The sequence below is a fragment of the Meriones unguiculatus genome (genome assembly GCF_030254825.1).
Source record: "Meriones unguiculatus strain TT.TT164.6M chromosome 10 unlocalized genomic scaffold, Bangor_MerUng_6.1 Chr10_unordered_Scaffold_79, whole genome shotgun sequence".
NCBI lineage: Eukaryota > Metazoa > Chordata > Mammalia > Rodentia > Muridae > Meriones > Meriones unguiculatus.
This window is the reverse complement of record NW_026843579.1, coordinates 45,221-60,523: the sequence shown is the minus strand read 5'-3', so window position 1 is coordinate 60,523 and position 15,303 is coordinate 45,221. Positions and strand designations below refer to the sequence as shown.

Here is a 15,303-nt window from a genome sequence, read left to right as displayed (position 1 = left end):
CCCGGCCGGGGCCTCCAGGGCTCCTTGGCTCTCGCCGACGCCTCGCCTCGGGGCCGCCCGCCGCGCCGTCCAGGGCAGGGCTTGGCACTGGACCCCGACTCGCCCCACCTGGGTCGGGGGCCAGGCAGGCCCCTCCCTGCCTCGGAGCCCGAGAGAGCCCTCCTCGGTCTGAGCCGTGGGCCTCTCTCTGGATCCCCGCTGGACAAGGCGTGGGGGGGTCGCCTTGGGCATCTGCCCATCGGGGCGCTGGGGTCACTCGTGGGTTACAGGCCCCGCCCCGCCCCGCCCCGCCCCGCCCTTGCTGCCGCTTTCCCTGCCTTCAGCGAGTGGCTACCGCTCACTGGCCGGCGGGGGACGTGCCACGGTGGGCGAGGGCGAGGAGGCTGGCTGGCCTGGGTCATCCTCCCGGACGAACCCGGGTACACGCCGCCCTGCCCGTGCTCTCCCGGGGCCCTTGCCGGATTTGGGTGCCCGCCCGGCATCCCTCCCTCACCCCGGGGGAACTGTCTCCAACTCCTCCTCCTCCTCCTCCTCCTCCTCCTAATCGTCCCCTCAGGACGTGTCCAGCCCGACGTCCCAAGGCTCGAGTCCAGTTGCAGGGGACACTGGCTGTGCTTGGCGGCCCCGCTCAGGCTCCTTCTCTCTTGGGAACTTGAGGGCCCGCTCTTCCGGCTCTGTGGTCCCTCCCCTCCCAGCCCACTGCCACAAGCGTGCTGCCAGCCAGCCGCCAGCCAGCCAGCCAGCCATCATCCATCCACCCATCCAGCCATTCTTCCATCATCAGTCCATCCTTCCATCCATCAACCCATCCACAAATCATCTATCCATCCATCCATCCACCCATCCATCCATTCTTCCATCATCCATCCATCCATCCATCCATCCATCCATCCATCCATCCATCCACCATCCACTCATCCATCATTCATCTATCATCCATCCAGCCAGCCGTCCATCCAACTCCTCCCTCCTCTAGTTCAGACACTGCCTCCTCCGTGAACCGCTGAGGTCCCCACCCACCCAGCCACCCACCCACCCACCCACCCACACCCACACCCACACCCACACACACCAAAACCCACACCCACCGACCCACCAGGCAGGAGGAGGAGGACGAGGAGGAGGAGACTCTGGTTGGGCAGCGTGGACACAGCCGCCCGGACTGACGGACTCTGCAGAGCTCCGCCACCAGCCCAGGATGTGGGGTTCGAAGGCTCCACGCGAGTCAAGACGGCCTCCCCCGCGGCCCCTCCACTGAGGTCCTGGGATCCCCGCCCTGGGGCCACCCCCTATCCCCGGTGCGGGGTCCAGCCCGAGGGCTGGCTGGCTGGCTGGCTGGCTCCGCCGGGCCAGCCCGCAGCCAGGGCGGACGGGGGCGCCCCTTGGCTTGGCGGGGGGTGGGGTGGGGTGGCGTGGGGGTGGCCCTGGGCGTGGCCCCGCCCGGCCCGGGCCACAGAGCTTTGCAGAAGCCGACGCAAAGCCCCTTTGGAAAACAGGCTCCTTCCTGCCAGAAAAAAAAAGCCTACAGCACCCGGTATTCCCAGGCGGTCTCCCATCCAAGTACTAACCAGGCCCGACCCTGCTTAGCTTCCGAGATCAGACGAGATCGGGCGCGTTCAGGGTGGTATGGCCGTAGACGCACGAGCCCGTCTCCGCGCCGCCCAAGAGCCTGCTCCGCGCCTGCGGCCGCGCTCCCCGGCCCGCCCCCGACGACAGCCGAGCCCAGCCGAGCCCAGCCCACCCCCCGGCCGCCCCTGGGCCCTCCCCGAGCCCCTCCCCGCTCCCGCAGCACGGACCAGGGCCCACGGGCCGGGCGGCCGGAGGGCGCGCGACCTAGAACCTGCTCGGCTCTGCTCAGGGGCCAGCCTTGCCCCCGCCACACCCCACTCCCCCACCCCGCACCCCCCGGCCGGGGCCTCCAGGGCTCCTTGGCTCTCGCCGACGCCTCGCCTCGGGGCCGCCCGCCGCGCCGTCCAGGGCAGGGCTTGGCACTGGACCCCGACTCGCCCCACCTGGGTCGGGGGCCAGGCAGGCCCCTCCCTGCCTCGGAGCCCGAGAGAGCCCTCCTCGGTCTGAGCCGTGGGCCTCTCTCTGGATCCCCGCTGGACAAGGCGTGGGGGGGGTCGCCTTGGGCATCTGCCCATCGGGGCGCTGGGGTCACTCGTGGGTTACAGGCCCCGCCCCGCCCCGCCCCGCCCCGCCCTTGCTGCCGCTTTCCCTGCCTTCAGCGAGTGGCTACCGCTCACTGGCCGGCGGGGGACGTGCCACGGTGGGCGAGGGCGAGGAGGCTGGCTGGCCTGGGTCATCCTCCCGGACGAACCCGGGTACACGCCGCCCTGCCCGTGCTCTCCCGGGGCCCTTGCCGGATTTGGGTGCCCGCCCGGCATCCCTCCCTCACCCCGGGGGAACTGTCTCCAACTCCTCCTCCTCCTCCTCCTCCTCCTCCTCCTCCTCCTCCTCCTCCTCCTCCTAATCGTCCCCTCAGGACGTGTCCAGCCCGACGTCCCAAGGCTCGAGTCCAGTTGCAGGGGACACTGGCTGTGCTTGGCGGCCCCGCTCAGGCTCCTTCTCTCTTGGGAACTTGAGGGCCCGCTCTTCCGGCTCTGTGGTCCCTCCCCTCCCAGCCCACTGCCACAAGCGTGCTGCCAGCCAGCCGCCAGCCAGCCAGCCAGCCATCATCCATCCACCCATCCAGCCATTCTTCCATCATCAGTCCATCCTTCCATCCATCAACCCATCCACAAATCATCTATCCATCCATCCATCCACCCATCCATCCATTCTTCCATCATCCATCCATCCATCCATCCATCCATCCATCCATCCATCCACCATCCACTCATCCATCATTCATCTATCATCCATCCAGCCAGCCGTCCATCCAACTCCTCCCTCCTCTAGTTCAGACACTGCCTCCTCCGTGAACCGCTGAGGTCCCCACCCACCCAGCCACCCACCCACCCACCCACCCACACCCACACCCACACACACCAAAACCCACACCCACCGACCCACCAGGCAGGAGGAGGAGGACGAGGAGGAGGAGACTCTGGTTGGGCAGCGTGGACACAGCCGCCCGGACTGACGGACTCTGCAGAGCTCCGCCACCAGCCCAGGATGTGGGGTTCGAAGGCTCCACGCGAGTCAAGACGGCCTCCCCCGCGGCCCCTCCACTGAGGTCCTGGGATCCCCGCCCTGGGGCCACCCCCTATCCCCGGTGCGGGGTCCAGCCCGAGGGCTGGCTGGCTGGCTCCGCCGGGCCAGCCCGCAGCCAGGGCGGACGGGGGCGCCCCTTGGCTTGGCGGGGGGTGGGGTGGGGTGGCGTGGGGGTGGCCCTGGGCGTGGCCCCGCCCGGCCCGGGCCACAGAGCTTTGCAGAAGCCGACGCAAAGCCCCTTTGGAAAACAGGCTCCTTCCTGCCAGAAAAAAAAAGCCTACAGCACCCGGTATTCCCAGGCGGTCTCCCATCCAAGTACTAACCAGGCCCGACCCTGCTTAGCTTCCGAGATCAGACGAGATCGGGCGCGTTCAGGGTGGTATGGCCGTAGACGCACGAGCCCGTCTCCGCGCCGCCCAAGAGCCTGCTCCGCGCCTGCGGCCGCGCTCCCCGGCCCGCCCCCGACGACAGCCGAGCCCAGCCGAGCCCAGCCCACCCCCCGGCCGCCCCTGGGCCCTCCCCGAGCCCCTCCCCGCTCCCGCAGCACGGACCAGGGCCCACGGGCCGGGCGGCCGGAGGGCGCGCGACCTAGAACCTGCTCGGCTCTGCTCAGGGGCCAGCCTTGCCCCCGCCACACCCCACTCCCCCACCCCGCACCCCCCGGCCGGGGCCTCCAGGGCTCCTTGGCTCTCGCCGACGCCTCGCCTCGGGGCCGCCCGCCGCGCCGTCCAGGGCAGGGCTTGGCACTGGACCCCGACTCGCCCCACCTGGGTCGGGGGCCAGGCAGGCCCCTCCCTGCCTCGGAGCCCGAGAGAGCCCTCCTCGGTCTGAGCCGTGGGCCTCTCTCTGGATCCCCGCTGGACAAGGCGTGGGGGGGTCGCCTTGGGCATCTGCCCATCGGGGCGCTGGGGTCACTCGTGGGTTACAGGCCCCGCCCCGCCCCGCCCCGCCCCGCCCTTGCTGCCGCTTTCCCTGCCTTCAGCGAGTGGCTACCGCTCACTGGCCGGCGGGGGACGTGCCACGGTGGGCGAGGGCGAGGAGGCTGGCTGGCCTGGGTCATCCTCCCGGACGAACCCGGGTACACGCCGCCCTGCCCGTGCTCTCCCGGGGCCCTTGCCGGATTTGGGTGCCCGCCCGGCATCCCTCCCTCACCCCGGGGGAACTGTCTCCAACTCCTCCTCCTCCTCCTCCTCCTCCTCCTAATCGTCCCCTCAGGACGTGTCCAGCCCGACGTCCCAAGGCTCGAGTCCAGTTGCAGGGGACACTGGCTGTGCTTGGCGGCCCCGCTCAGGCTCCTTCTCTCTTGGGAACTTGAGGGCCCGCTCTTCCGGCTCTGTGGTCCCTCCCCTCCCAGCCCACTGCCACAAGCGTGCTGCCAGCCAGCCGCCAGCCAGCCAGCCAGCCATCATCCATCCACCCATCCAGCCATTCTTCCATCATCAGTCCATCCTTCCATCCATCAACCCATCCACAAATCATCTATCCATCCATCCATCCACCCATCCATCCATTCTTCCATCATCCATCCATCCATCCATCCATCCATCCATCCATCCACCATCCACTCATCCATCATTCATCTATCATCCATCCAGCCAGCCGTCCATCCAACTCCTCCCTCCTCTAGTTCAGACACTGCCTCCTCCGTGAACCGCTGAGGTCCCCACCCACCCAGCCACCCACCCACCCACCCACCCACACCCACACCCACACACACCAAAACCCACACCCACCGACCCACCAGGCAGGAGGAGGAGGACGAGGAGGAGGAGACTCTGGTTGGGCAGCGTGGACACAGCCGCCCGGACTGACGGACTCTGCAGAGCTCCGCCACCAGCCCAGGATGTGGGGTTCGAAGGCTCCACGCGAGTCAAGACGGCCTCCCCCGCGGCCCCTCCACTGAGGTCCTGGGATCCCCGCCCTGGGGCCACCCCCTATCCCCGGTGCGGGGTCCAGCCCGAGGGCTGGCTGGCTGGCTCCGCCGGGCCAGCCCGCAGCCAGGGCGGACGGGGGCGCCCCTTGGCTTGGCGGGGGGTGGGGTGGGGTGGCGTGGGGGTGGCCCTGGGCGTGGCCCGCCCGGCCCGGGCCACAGAGCTTTGCAGAAGCCGACGCAAAGCCCCTTTGGAAAACAGGCTCCTTCCTGCCAGAAAAAAAAAGCCTACAGCACCCGGTATTCCCAGGCGGTCTCCCATCCAAGTACTAACCAGGCCCGACCCTGCTTAGCTTCCGAGATCAGACGAGATCGGGCGCGTTCAGGGTGGTATGGCCGTAGACGCACGAGCCCGTCTCCGCGCCGCCCAAGAGCCTGCTCCGCGCCTGCGGCCGCGCTCCCCGGCCCGCCCCCGACGACAGCCGAGCCCAGCCGAGCCCAGCCCACCCCCCGGCCGCCCCTGGGCCCTCCCCGAGCCCCTCCCCGCTCCCGCAGCACGGACCAGGGCCCACGGGCCGGGCGGCCGGAGGGCGCGCGACCTAGAACCTGCTCGGCTCTGCTCAGGGGCCAGCCTTGCCCCCGCCACACCCCACTCCCCCACCCCGCACCCCCCGGCCGGGGCCTCCAGGGCTCCTTGGCTCTCGCCGACGCCTCGCCTCGGGGCCGCCCGCCGCGCCGTCCAGGGCAGGGCTTGGCACTGGACCCCGACTCGCCCCACCTGGGTCGGGGGCCAGGCAGGCCCCTCCCTGCCTCGGAGCCCGAGAGAGCCCTCCTCGGTCTGAGCCGTGGGCCTCTCTCTGGATCCCCGCTGGACAAGGCGTGGGGGGGTCGCCTTGGGCATCTGCCCATCGGGGCGCTGGGGTCACTCGTGGGTTACAGGCCCCGCCCCGCCCCGCCCCGCCCCGCCCTTGCTGCCGCTTTCCCTGCCTTCAGCGAGTGGCTACCGCTCACTGGCCGGCGGGGGACGTGCCACGGTGGGCGAGGGCGAGGAGGCTGGCTGGCCTGGGTCATCCTCCCGGACGAACCCGGGTACACGCCGCCCTGCCCGTGCTCTCCCGGGGCCCTTGCCGGATTTGGGTGCCCGCCCGGCATCCCTCCCTCACCCCGGGGGAACTGTCTCCAACTCCTCCTCCTCCTCCTCCTCCTCCTCCTCCTCCTCCTCCTCCTCCTCCTCCTAATCGTCCCCTCAGGACGTGTCCAGCCCGACGTCCCAAGGCTCGAGTCCAGTTGCAGGGGACACTGGCTGTGCTTGGCGGCCCCGCTCAGGCTCCTTCTCTCTTGGGAACTTGAGGGCCCGCTCTTCCGGCTCTGTGGTCCCTCCCCTCCCAGCCCACTGCCACAAGCGTGCTGCCAGCCAGCCGCCAGCCAGCCAGCCAGCCATCATCCATCCACCCATCCAGCCATTCTTCCATCATCAGTCCATCCTTCCATCCATCAACCCATCCACAAATCATCTATCCATCCATCCATCCACCCATCCATCCATTCTTCCATCATCCATCCATCCATCCATCCATCCATCCATCCATCCACCATCCACTCATCCATCATTCATCTATCATCCATCCAGCCAGCCGTCCATCCAACTCCTCCCTCCTCTAGTTCAGACACTGCCTCCTCCGTGAACCGCTGAGGTCCCCACCCACCCAGCCACCCACCCACCCACCCACCCACACCCACACCCACACACACCAAAACCCACACCCACCGACCCACCAGGCAGGAGGAGGAGGACGAGGAGGAGGAGACTCTGGTTGGGCAGCGTGGACACAGCCGCCCGGACTGACGGACTCTGCAGAGCTCCGCCACCAGCCCAGGATGTGGGGTTCGAAGGCTCCACGCGAGTCAAGACGGCCTCCCCCGCGGCCCCTCCACTGAGGTCCTGGGATCCCCGCCCTGGGGCCACCCCCTATCCCCGGTGCGGGGTCCAGCCCGAGGGCTGGCTGGCTGGCTCCGCCGGGCCAGCCCGCAGCCAGGGCGGACGGGGGCGCCCCTTGGCTTGGCGGGGGGTGGGGTGGGGTGGCGTGGGGGTGGCCCTGGGCGTGGCCCCGCCCGGCCCGGGCCACAGAGCTTTGCAGAAGCCGACGCAAAGCCCCTTTGGAAAACAGGCTCCTTCCTGCCAGAAAAAAAAAGCCTACAGCACCCGGTATTCCCAGGCGGTCTCCCATCCAAGTACTAACCAGGCCCGACCCTGCTTAGCTTCCGAGATCAGACGAGATCGGGCGCGTTCAGGGTGGTATGGCCGTAGACGCACGAGCCCGTCTCCGCGCCGCCCAAGAGCCTGCTCCGCGCCTGCGGCCGCGCTCCCCGGCCCGCCCCCGACGACAGCCGAGCCCAGCCGAGCCCAGCCCACCCCCCCGGCCGCCCCTGGGCCCTCCCCGAGCCCCTCCCCGCTCCCGCAGCACGGACCAGGGCCCACGGGCCGGGCGGCCGGAGGGCGCGCGACCTAGAACCTGCTCGGCTCTGCTCAGGGGCCAGCCTTGCCCCCGCCACACCCCACTCCCCCACCCCGCACCCCCCGGCCGGGGCCTCCAGGGCTCCTTGGCTCTCGCCGACGCCTCGCCTCGGGGCCGCCCGCCGCGCCGTCCAGGGCAGGGCTTGGCACTGGACCCCGACTCGCCCCACCTGGGTCGGGGGCCAGGCAGGCCCCTCCCTGCCTCGGAGCCCGAGAGAGCCCTCCTGGGTCTGAGCCGTGGGCCTCTCTCTGGATCCCCGCTGGACAAGGCGTGGGGGGGTCGCCTTGGGCATCTGCCCATCGGGGCGCTGGGGTCACTCGTGGGTTACAGGCCCCGCCCCGCCCCGCCCCGCCCCGCCCTTGCTGCCGCTTTCCCTGCCTTCAGCGAGTGGCTACCGCTCACTGGCCGGCGGGGGACGTGCCACGGTGGGCGAGGGCGAGGAGGCTGGCTGGCCTGGGTCATCCTCCCGGACGAACCCGGGTACACGCCGCCCTGCCCGTGCTCTCCCGGGGCCCTTGCCGGATTTGGGTGCCCGCCCGGCATCCCTCCCTCACCCCGGGGGAACTGTCTCCAACTCCTCCTCCTCCTCCTCCTCCTCCTCCTCCTCCTCCTCCTCCTCCTCCTCCTAATCGTCCCCTCAGGACGTGTCCAGCCCGACGTCCCAAGGCTCGAGTCCAGTTGCAGGGGACACTGGCTGTGCTTGGCGGCCCCGCTCAGGCTCCTTCTCTCTTGGGAACTTGAGGGCCCGCTCTTCCGGCTCTGTGGTCCCTCCCCTCCCAGCCCACTGCCACAAGCGTGCTGCCAGCCAGCCGCCAGCCAGCCAGCCAGCCATCATCCATCCACCCATCCAGCCATTCTTCCATCATCAGTCCATCCTTCCATCCATCAACCCATCCACAAATCATCTATCCATCCATCCATCCACCCATCCATCCATTCTTCCATCATCCATCCATCCATCCATCCATCCATCCATCCATCCATCCACCATCCACTCATCCATCATTCATCTATCATCCATCCAGCCAGCCGTCCATCCAACTCCTCCCTCCTCTAGTTCAGACACTGCCTCCTCCGTGAACCGCTGAGGTCCCCACCCACCCAGCCACCCACCCACCCACCCACCCACACCCACACCCACACACACCAAAACCCACACCCACCGACCCACCAGGCAGGAGGAGGAGGACGAGGAGGAGGAGACTCTGGTTGGGCAGCGTGGACACAGCCGCCCGGACTGACGGACTCTGCAGAGCTCCGCCACCAGCCCAGGATGTGGGGTTCGAAGGCTCCACGCGAGTCAAGACGGCCTCCCCCGCGGCCCCTCCACTGAGGTCCTGGGATCCCCGCCCTGGGGCCACCCCCTATCCCCGGTGCGGGGTCCAGCCCGAGGGCTGGCTGGCTGGCTCCGCCGGGCCAGCCCGCAGCCAGGGCGGACGGGGGCGCCCCTTGGCTTGGCGGGGGGTGGGGTGGGGTGGCGTGGGGGTGGCCCTGGGCGTGGCCCCGCCCGGCCCGGGCCACAGAGCTTTGCAGAAGCCGACGCAAAGCCCCTTTGGAAAACAGGCTCCTTCCTGCCAGAAAAAAAAAGCCTACAGCACCCGGTATTCCCAGGCGGTCTCCCATCCAAGTACTAACCAGGCCCGACCCTGCTTAGCTTCCGAGATCAGACGAGATCGGGAGCGTTCAGGGTGGTATGGCCGTAGACGCACGAGCCCGTCTCCGCGCCGCCCAAGAGCCTGCTCCGCGCCTGCGGCCGCGCTCCCCGGCCCGCCCCCGACGACAGCCGAGCCCAGCCGAGCCCAGCCCACCCCCCGGCCGCCCCTGGGCCCTCCCCGAGCCCCTCCCCGCTCCCGCAGCACGGACCAGGGCCCACGGGCCGGGCGGCCGGAGGGCGCGCGACCTAGAACCTGCTCGGCTCTGCTCAGGGGCCAGCCTTGCCCCCGCCACACCCCACTCCCCCACCCCGCACCCCCCGGCCGGGGCCTCCAGGGCTCCTTGGCTCTCGCCGACGCCTCGCCTCGGGGCCGCCCGCCGCGCCGTCCAGGGCAGGGCTTGGCACTGGACCCCGACTCGCCCCACCTGGGTCGGGGGCCAGGCAGGCCCCTCCCTGCCTCGGAGCCCGAGAGAGCCCTCCTCGGTCTGAGCCGTGGGCCTCTCTCTGGATCCCCGCTGGACAAGGCGTGGGGGGGTCGCCTTGGGCATCTGCCCATCGGGGCGCTGGGGTCACTCGTGGGTTACAGGCCCCGCCCCGCCCCGCCCCGCCCCGCCCTTGCTGCCGCTTTCCCTGCCTTCAGCGAGTGGCTACCGCTCACTGGCCGGCGGGGGACGTGCCACGGTGGGCGAGGGCGAGGAGGCTGGCTGGCCTGGGTCATCCTCCCGGACGAACCCGGGTACACGCCGCCCTGCCCGTGCTCTCCCGGGGCCCTTGCCGGATTTGGGTGCCCGCCCGGCATCCCTCCCTCACCCCGGGGGAACTGTCTCCAACTCCTCCTCCTCCTCCTCCTCCTCCTCCTCCTCCTCCTCCTCCTCCTCCTCCTAATCGTCCCCTCAGGACGTGTCCAGCCCGACGTCCCAAGGCTCGAGTCCAGTTGCAGGGGACACTGGCTGTGCTTGGCGGCCCCGCTCAGGCTCCTTCTCTCTTGGGAACTTGAGGGCCCGCTCTTCCGGCTCTGTGGTCCCTCCCCTCCCAGCCCACTGCCACAAGCGTGCTGCCAGCCAGCCGCCAGCCAGCCAGCCAGCCATCATCCATCCACCCATCCAGCCATTCTTCCATCATCAGTCCATCCTTCCATCCATCAACCCATCCACAAATCATCTATCCATCCATCCATCCACCCATCCATCCATTCTTCCATCATCCATCCATCCATCCATCCATCCATCCATCCATCCATCCATCCACCATCCACTCATCCATCATTCATCTATCATCCATCCAGCCAGCCGTCCATCCAACTCCTCCCTCCTCTAGTTCAGACACTGCCTCCTCCGTGAACCGCTGAGGTCCCCACCCACCCAGCCACCCACCCACCCACCCACCCACACCCACACCCACACACACCAAAACCCACACCCACCGACCCACCAGGCAGGAGGAGGAGGACGAGGAGGAGGAGACTCTGGTTGGGCAGCGTGGACACAGCCGCCCGGACTGACGGACTCTGCAGAGCTCCGCCACCAGCCCAGGATGTGGGGTTCGAAGGCTCCACGCGAGTCAAGACGGCCTCCCCCGCGGCCCCTCCACTGAGGTCCTGGGATCCCCGCCCTGGGGCCACCCCCTATCCCCGGTGCGGGGTCCAGCCCGAGGGCTGGCTGGCTGGCTCCGCCGGGCCAGCCCGCAGCCAGGGCGGACGGGGGCGCCCCTTGGCTTGGCGGGGGGTGGGGTGGGGTGGCGTGGGGGTGGCCCTGGGCGTGGCCCCGCCCGGCCCGGGCCACAGAGCTTTGCAGAAGCCGACGCAAAGCCCCTTTGGAAAACAGGCTCCTTCCTGCCAGAAAAAAAAAGCCTACAGCACCCGGTATTCCCAGGCGGTCTCCCATCCAAGTACTAACCAGGCCCGACCCTGCTTAGCTTCCGAGATCAGACGAGATCGGGCGCGTTCAGGGTGGTATGGCCGTAGACGCACGAGCCCGTCTCCGCGCCGCCCAAGAGCCTGCTCCGCGCCTGCGGCCGCGCTCCCCGGCCCGCCCCCGACGACAGCCGAGCCCAGCCGAGCCCAGCCCACCCCCCGGCCGCCCCTGGGCCCTCCCCGAGCCCCTCCCCGCTCCCGCAGCACGGACCAGGGCCCACGGGCCGGGCGGCCGGAGGGCGCGCGACCTAGAACCTGCTCGGCTCTGCTCAGGGGCCAGCCTTGCCCCCGCCACACCCCACTCCCCCACCCCGCACCCCCCGGCCGGGGCCTCCAGGGCTCCTTGGCTCTCGCCGACGCCTCGCCTCGGGGCCGCCCGCCGCGCCGTCCAGGGCAGGGCTTGGCACTGGACCCCGACTCGCCCCACCTGGGTCGGGGGCCAGGCAGGCCCCTCCCTGCCTCGGAGCCCGAGAGAGCCCTCCTGGGTCTGAGCCGTGGGCCTCTCTCTGGATCCCCGCTGGACAAGGCGTGGGGGGGTCGCCTTGGGCATCTGCCCATCGGGGCGCTGGGGTCACTCGTGGGTTACAGGCCCCGCCCCGCCCCGCCCCGCCCCGCCCTTGCTGCCGCTTTCCCTGCCTTCAGCGAGTGGCTACCGCTCACTGGCCGGCGGGGGACGTGCCACGGTGGGCGAGGGCGAGGAGGCTGGCTGGCCTGGGTCATCCTCCCGGACGAACCCGGGTACACGCCGCCCTGCCCGTGCTCTCCCGGGGCCCTTGCCGGATTTGGGTGCCCGCCCGGCATCCCTCCCTCACCCCGGGGGAACTGTCTCCAACTCCTCCTCCTCCTCCTCCTCCTCCTCCTCCTCCTCCTCCTAATCGTCCCCTCAGGACGTGTCCAGCCCGACGTCCCAAGGCTCGAGTCCAGTTGCAGGGGACACTGGCTGTGCTTGGCGGCCCCGCTCAGGCTCCTTCTCTCTTGGGAACTTGAGGGCCCGCTCTTCCGGCTCTGTGGTCCCTCCCCTCCCAGCCCACTGCCACAAGCGTGCTGCCAGCCAGCCGCCAGCCAGCCAGCCAGCCATCATCCATCCACCCATCCAGCCATTCTTCCATCATCAGTCCATCCTTCCATCCATCAACCCATCCACAAATCATCTATCCATCCATCCATCCATCCATCCACCCATCCATCCATTCTTCCATCATCCATCCATCCATCCATCCATCCATCCACCATCCACTCATCCATCATTCATCTATCATCCATCCAGCCAGCCGTCCATCCAACTCCTCCCTCCTCTAGTTCAGACACTGCCTCCTCCGTGAACCGCTGAGGTCCCCACCCACCCAGCCACCCACCCACCCACCCACCCACACCCACACCCACACACACCAAAACCCACACCCACCGACCCACCAGGCAGGAGGAGGAGGACGAGGAGGAGGAGACTCTGGTTGGGCAGCGTGGACACAGCCGCCCGGACTGACGGACTCTGCAGAGCTCCGCCACCAGCCCAGGATGTGGGGTTCGAAGGCTCCACGCGAGTCAAGACGGCCTCCCCCGCGGCCCCTCCACTGAGGTCCTGGGATCCCCGCCCTGGGGCCACCCCCTATCCCCGGTGCGGGGTCCAGCCCGAGGGCTGGCTGGCTGGCTCCGCCGGGCCAGCCCGCAGCCAGGGCGGACGGGGGCGCCCCTTGGCTTGGCGGGGGGTGGGGTGGGGTGGCGTGGGGGTGGCCCTGGGCGTGGCCCCGCCCGGCCCGGGCCACAGAGCTTTGCAGAAGCCGACGCAAAGCCCCTTTGGAAAACAGGCTCCTTCCTGCCAGAAAAAAAAAGCCTACAGCACCCGGTATTCCCAGGCGGTCTCCCATCCAAGTACTAACCAGGCCCGACCCTGCTTAGCTTCCGAGATCAGACGAGATCGGGCGCGTTCAGGGTGGTATGGCCGTAGACGCACGAGCCCGTCTCCGCGCCGCCCAAGAGCCTGCTCCGCGCCTGCGGCCGCGCTCCCCGGCCCGCCCCCGACGACAGCCGAGCCCAGCCGAGCCCAGCCCACCCCCCGGCCGCCCCTGGGCCCTCCCCGAGCCCCTCCCCGCTCCCGCAGCACGGACCAGGGCCCACGGGCCGGGCGGCCGGAGGGCGCGCGACCTAGAACCTGCTCGGCTCTGCTCAGGGGCCAGCCTTGCCCCCGCCACACCCCACTCCCCCACCCCGCACCCCCCGGCCGGGGCCTCCAGGGCTCCTTGGCTCTCGCCGACGCCTCGCCTCGGGGCCGCCCGCCGCGCCGTCCAGGGCAGGGCTTGGCACTGGACCCCGACTCGCCCCACCTGGGTCGGGGGCCAGGCAGGCCCCTCCCTGCCTCGGAGCCCGAGAGAGCCCTCCTCGGTCTGAGCCGTGGGCCTCTCTCTGGATCCCCGCTGGACAAGGCGTGGGGGGGTCGCCTTGGGCATCTGCCCATCGGGGCGCTGGGGTCACTCGTGGGTTACAGGCCCCGCCCCGCCCCGCCCCGCCCCGCCCTTGCTGCCGCTTTCCCTGCCTTCAGCGAGTGGCTACCGCTCACTGGCCGGCGGGGGACGTGCCACGGTGGGCGAGGGCGAGGAGGCTGGCTGGCCTGGGTCATCCTCCCGGACGAACCCGGGTACACGCCGCCCTGCCCGTGCTCTCCCGGGGCCCTTGCCGGATTTGGGTGCCCGCCCGGCATCCCTCCCTCACCCCGGGGGAACTGTCTCCAACTCCTCCTCCTCCTCCTCCTCCTCCTCCTCCTCCTCCTCCTAATCGTCCCCTCAGGACGTGTCCAGCCCGACGTCCCAAGGCTCGAGTCCAGTTGCAGGGGACACTGGCTGTGCTTGGCGGCCCCGCTCAGGCTCCTTCTCTCTTGGGAACTTGAGGGCCCGCTCTTCCGGCTCTGTGGTCCCTCCCCTCCCAGCCCACTGCCACAAGCGTGCTGCCAGCCAGCCGCCAGCCAGCCAGCCAGCCATCATCCATCCACCCATCCAGCCATTCTTCCATCATCAGTCCATCCTTCCATCCATCAACCCATCCACAAATCATCTATCCATCCATCCATCCATCCATCCACCCATCCATCCATTCTTCCATCATCCATCCATCCATCCATCCATCCATCCACCATCCACTCATCCATCATTCATCTATCATCAATCCAGCCAGCCGTCCATCCAACTCCTCCCTCCTCTAGTTCAGACACTGCCTCCTCCGTGAACCGCTGAGGTCCCCACCCACCCAGCCACCCACCCACCCACCCACCCACACCCACACCCACACACACCAAAACCCACACCCACCGACCCACCAGGCAGGAGGAGGAGGACGAGGAGGAGGAGACTCTGGTTGGGCAGCGTGGACACAGCCGCCCGGACTGACGGACTCTGCAGAGCTCCGCCACCAGCCCAGGATGTGGGGTTCGAAGGCTCCACGCGAGTCAAGACGGCCTCCCCCGCGGCCCCTCCACTGAGGTCCTGGGATCCCCGCCCTGGGGCCACCCCCTATCCCCGGTGCGGGGTCCAGCCCGAGGGCTGGCTGGCTGGCTCCGCCGGGCCAGCCCGCAGCCAGGGCGGACGGGGGCGCCCCTTGGCTTGGCGGGGGGTGGGGTGGGGTGGCGTGGGGGTGGCCCTGGGCGTGGCCCCGCCCGGCCCGGGCCACAGAGCTTTGCAGAAGCCGACGCAAAGCCCCTTTGGAAAACAGGCTCCTTCCTGCCAGAAAAAAAAAGCCTACAGCACCCGGTATTCCCAGGCGGTCTCCCATCCAAGTACTAACCAGGCCCGACCCTGCTTAGCTTCCGAGATCAGACGAGATCGGGCGCGTTCAGGGTGGTATGGCCGTAGACGCACGAGCCCGTCTCCGCGCCGCCCAAGAGCCTGCTCCGCGCCTGCGGCCGCGCTCCCCGGCCCGCCCCCGACGACAGCCGAGCCCAGCCGAGCCCAGCCCACCCCCCGGCCGCCCCTGGGCCCTCCCCGAGCCCCTCCCCGCTCCCGCAGCACGGACCAGGGCCCACGGGCCGGGCGGCCGGAGGGCGCGCGACCTAGAACCTGCTCGGCTCTGCTCAGGGGCCAGCCTTGCCCCCGCCACACCCCACTCCCCCACCCCGCACCCCCCGGCCGGGGCCTCCAGGGCTCCTTGGCTCTCGCCGACGCCTCGCCTCGGGGCCGCCCGCCGCGCCGTCCAGGGCAGGGCTTGGCAC

The 15,303-nt window shown here is 69.9% G+C and overlaps 8 non-coding genes across 8 annotated transcripts; all 8 read right to left on the bottom strand.

The window, feature by feature from the left end:
• Positions 1-1,519: 1,519 nt before the first annotated feature.
• LOC132650459 (5S ribosomal RNA) lies at positions 1,520-1,638 on the bottom strand. Its single transcript, XR_009588821.1, has one exon. It is a non-coding gene; the product is annotated as a 5S ribosomal RNA (ribosomal RNA).
• Positions 1,639-3,430: 1,792 nt separating this feature from the next.
• On the bottom strand, positions 3,431-3,549 carry LOC132650458 (5S ribosomal RNA). Its single transcript, XR_009588820.1, has one exon. It is a non-coding gene; the product is annotated as a 5S ribosomal RNA (ribosomal RNA).
• Positions 3,550-5,311: 1,762 nt separating this feature from the next.
• On the bottom strand, positions 5,312-5,430 carry LOC132650457 (5S ribosomal RNA). The gene has a single exon (XR_009588819.1). It is a non-coding gene; the product is annotated as a 5S ribosomal RNA (ribosomal RNA).
• A 1,787-nt stretch (positions 5,431-7,217) lies between these two features.
• Positions 7,218-7,336, bottom strand: LOC132650456 (5S ribosomal RNA). The gene has a single exon (XR_009588818.1). It is a non-coding gene; the product is annotated as a 5S ribosomal RNA (ribosomal RNA).
• Positions 7,337-9,128: 1,792 nt separating this feature from the next.
• On the bottom strand, positions 9,129-9,247 carry LOC132650427 (5S ribosomal RNA). Its single transcript, XR_009588790.1, has one exon. It is a non-coding gene; the product is annotated as a 5S ribosomal RNA (ribosomal RNA).
• A 1,795-nt stretch (positions 9,248-11,042) lies between these two features.
• LOC132650455 (5S ribosomal RNA) lies at positions 11,043-11,161 on the bottom strand. Its single transcript, XR_009588817.1, has one exon. It is a non-coding gene; the product is annotated as a 5S ribosomal RNA (ribosomal RNA).
• Positions 11,162-12,936: 1,775 nt separating this feature from the next.
• LOC132650454 (5S ribosomal RNA) lies at positions 12,937-13,055 on the bottom strand. Its single transcript, XR_009588816.1, has one exon. It is a non-coding gene; the product is annotated as a 5S ribosomal RNA (ribosomal RNA).
• A 1,775-nt stretch (positions 13,056-14,830) lies between these two features.
• Positions 14,831-14,949, bottom strand: LOC132650453 (5S ribosomal RNA). Its single transcript, XR_009588815.1, has one exon. It is a non-coding gene; the product is annotated as a 5S ribosomal RNA (ribosomal RNA).
• Between the last annotated feature and the right edge of the window lie 354 nt (positions 14,950-15,303).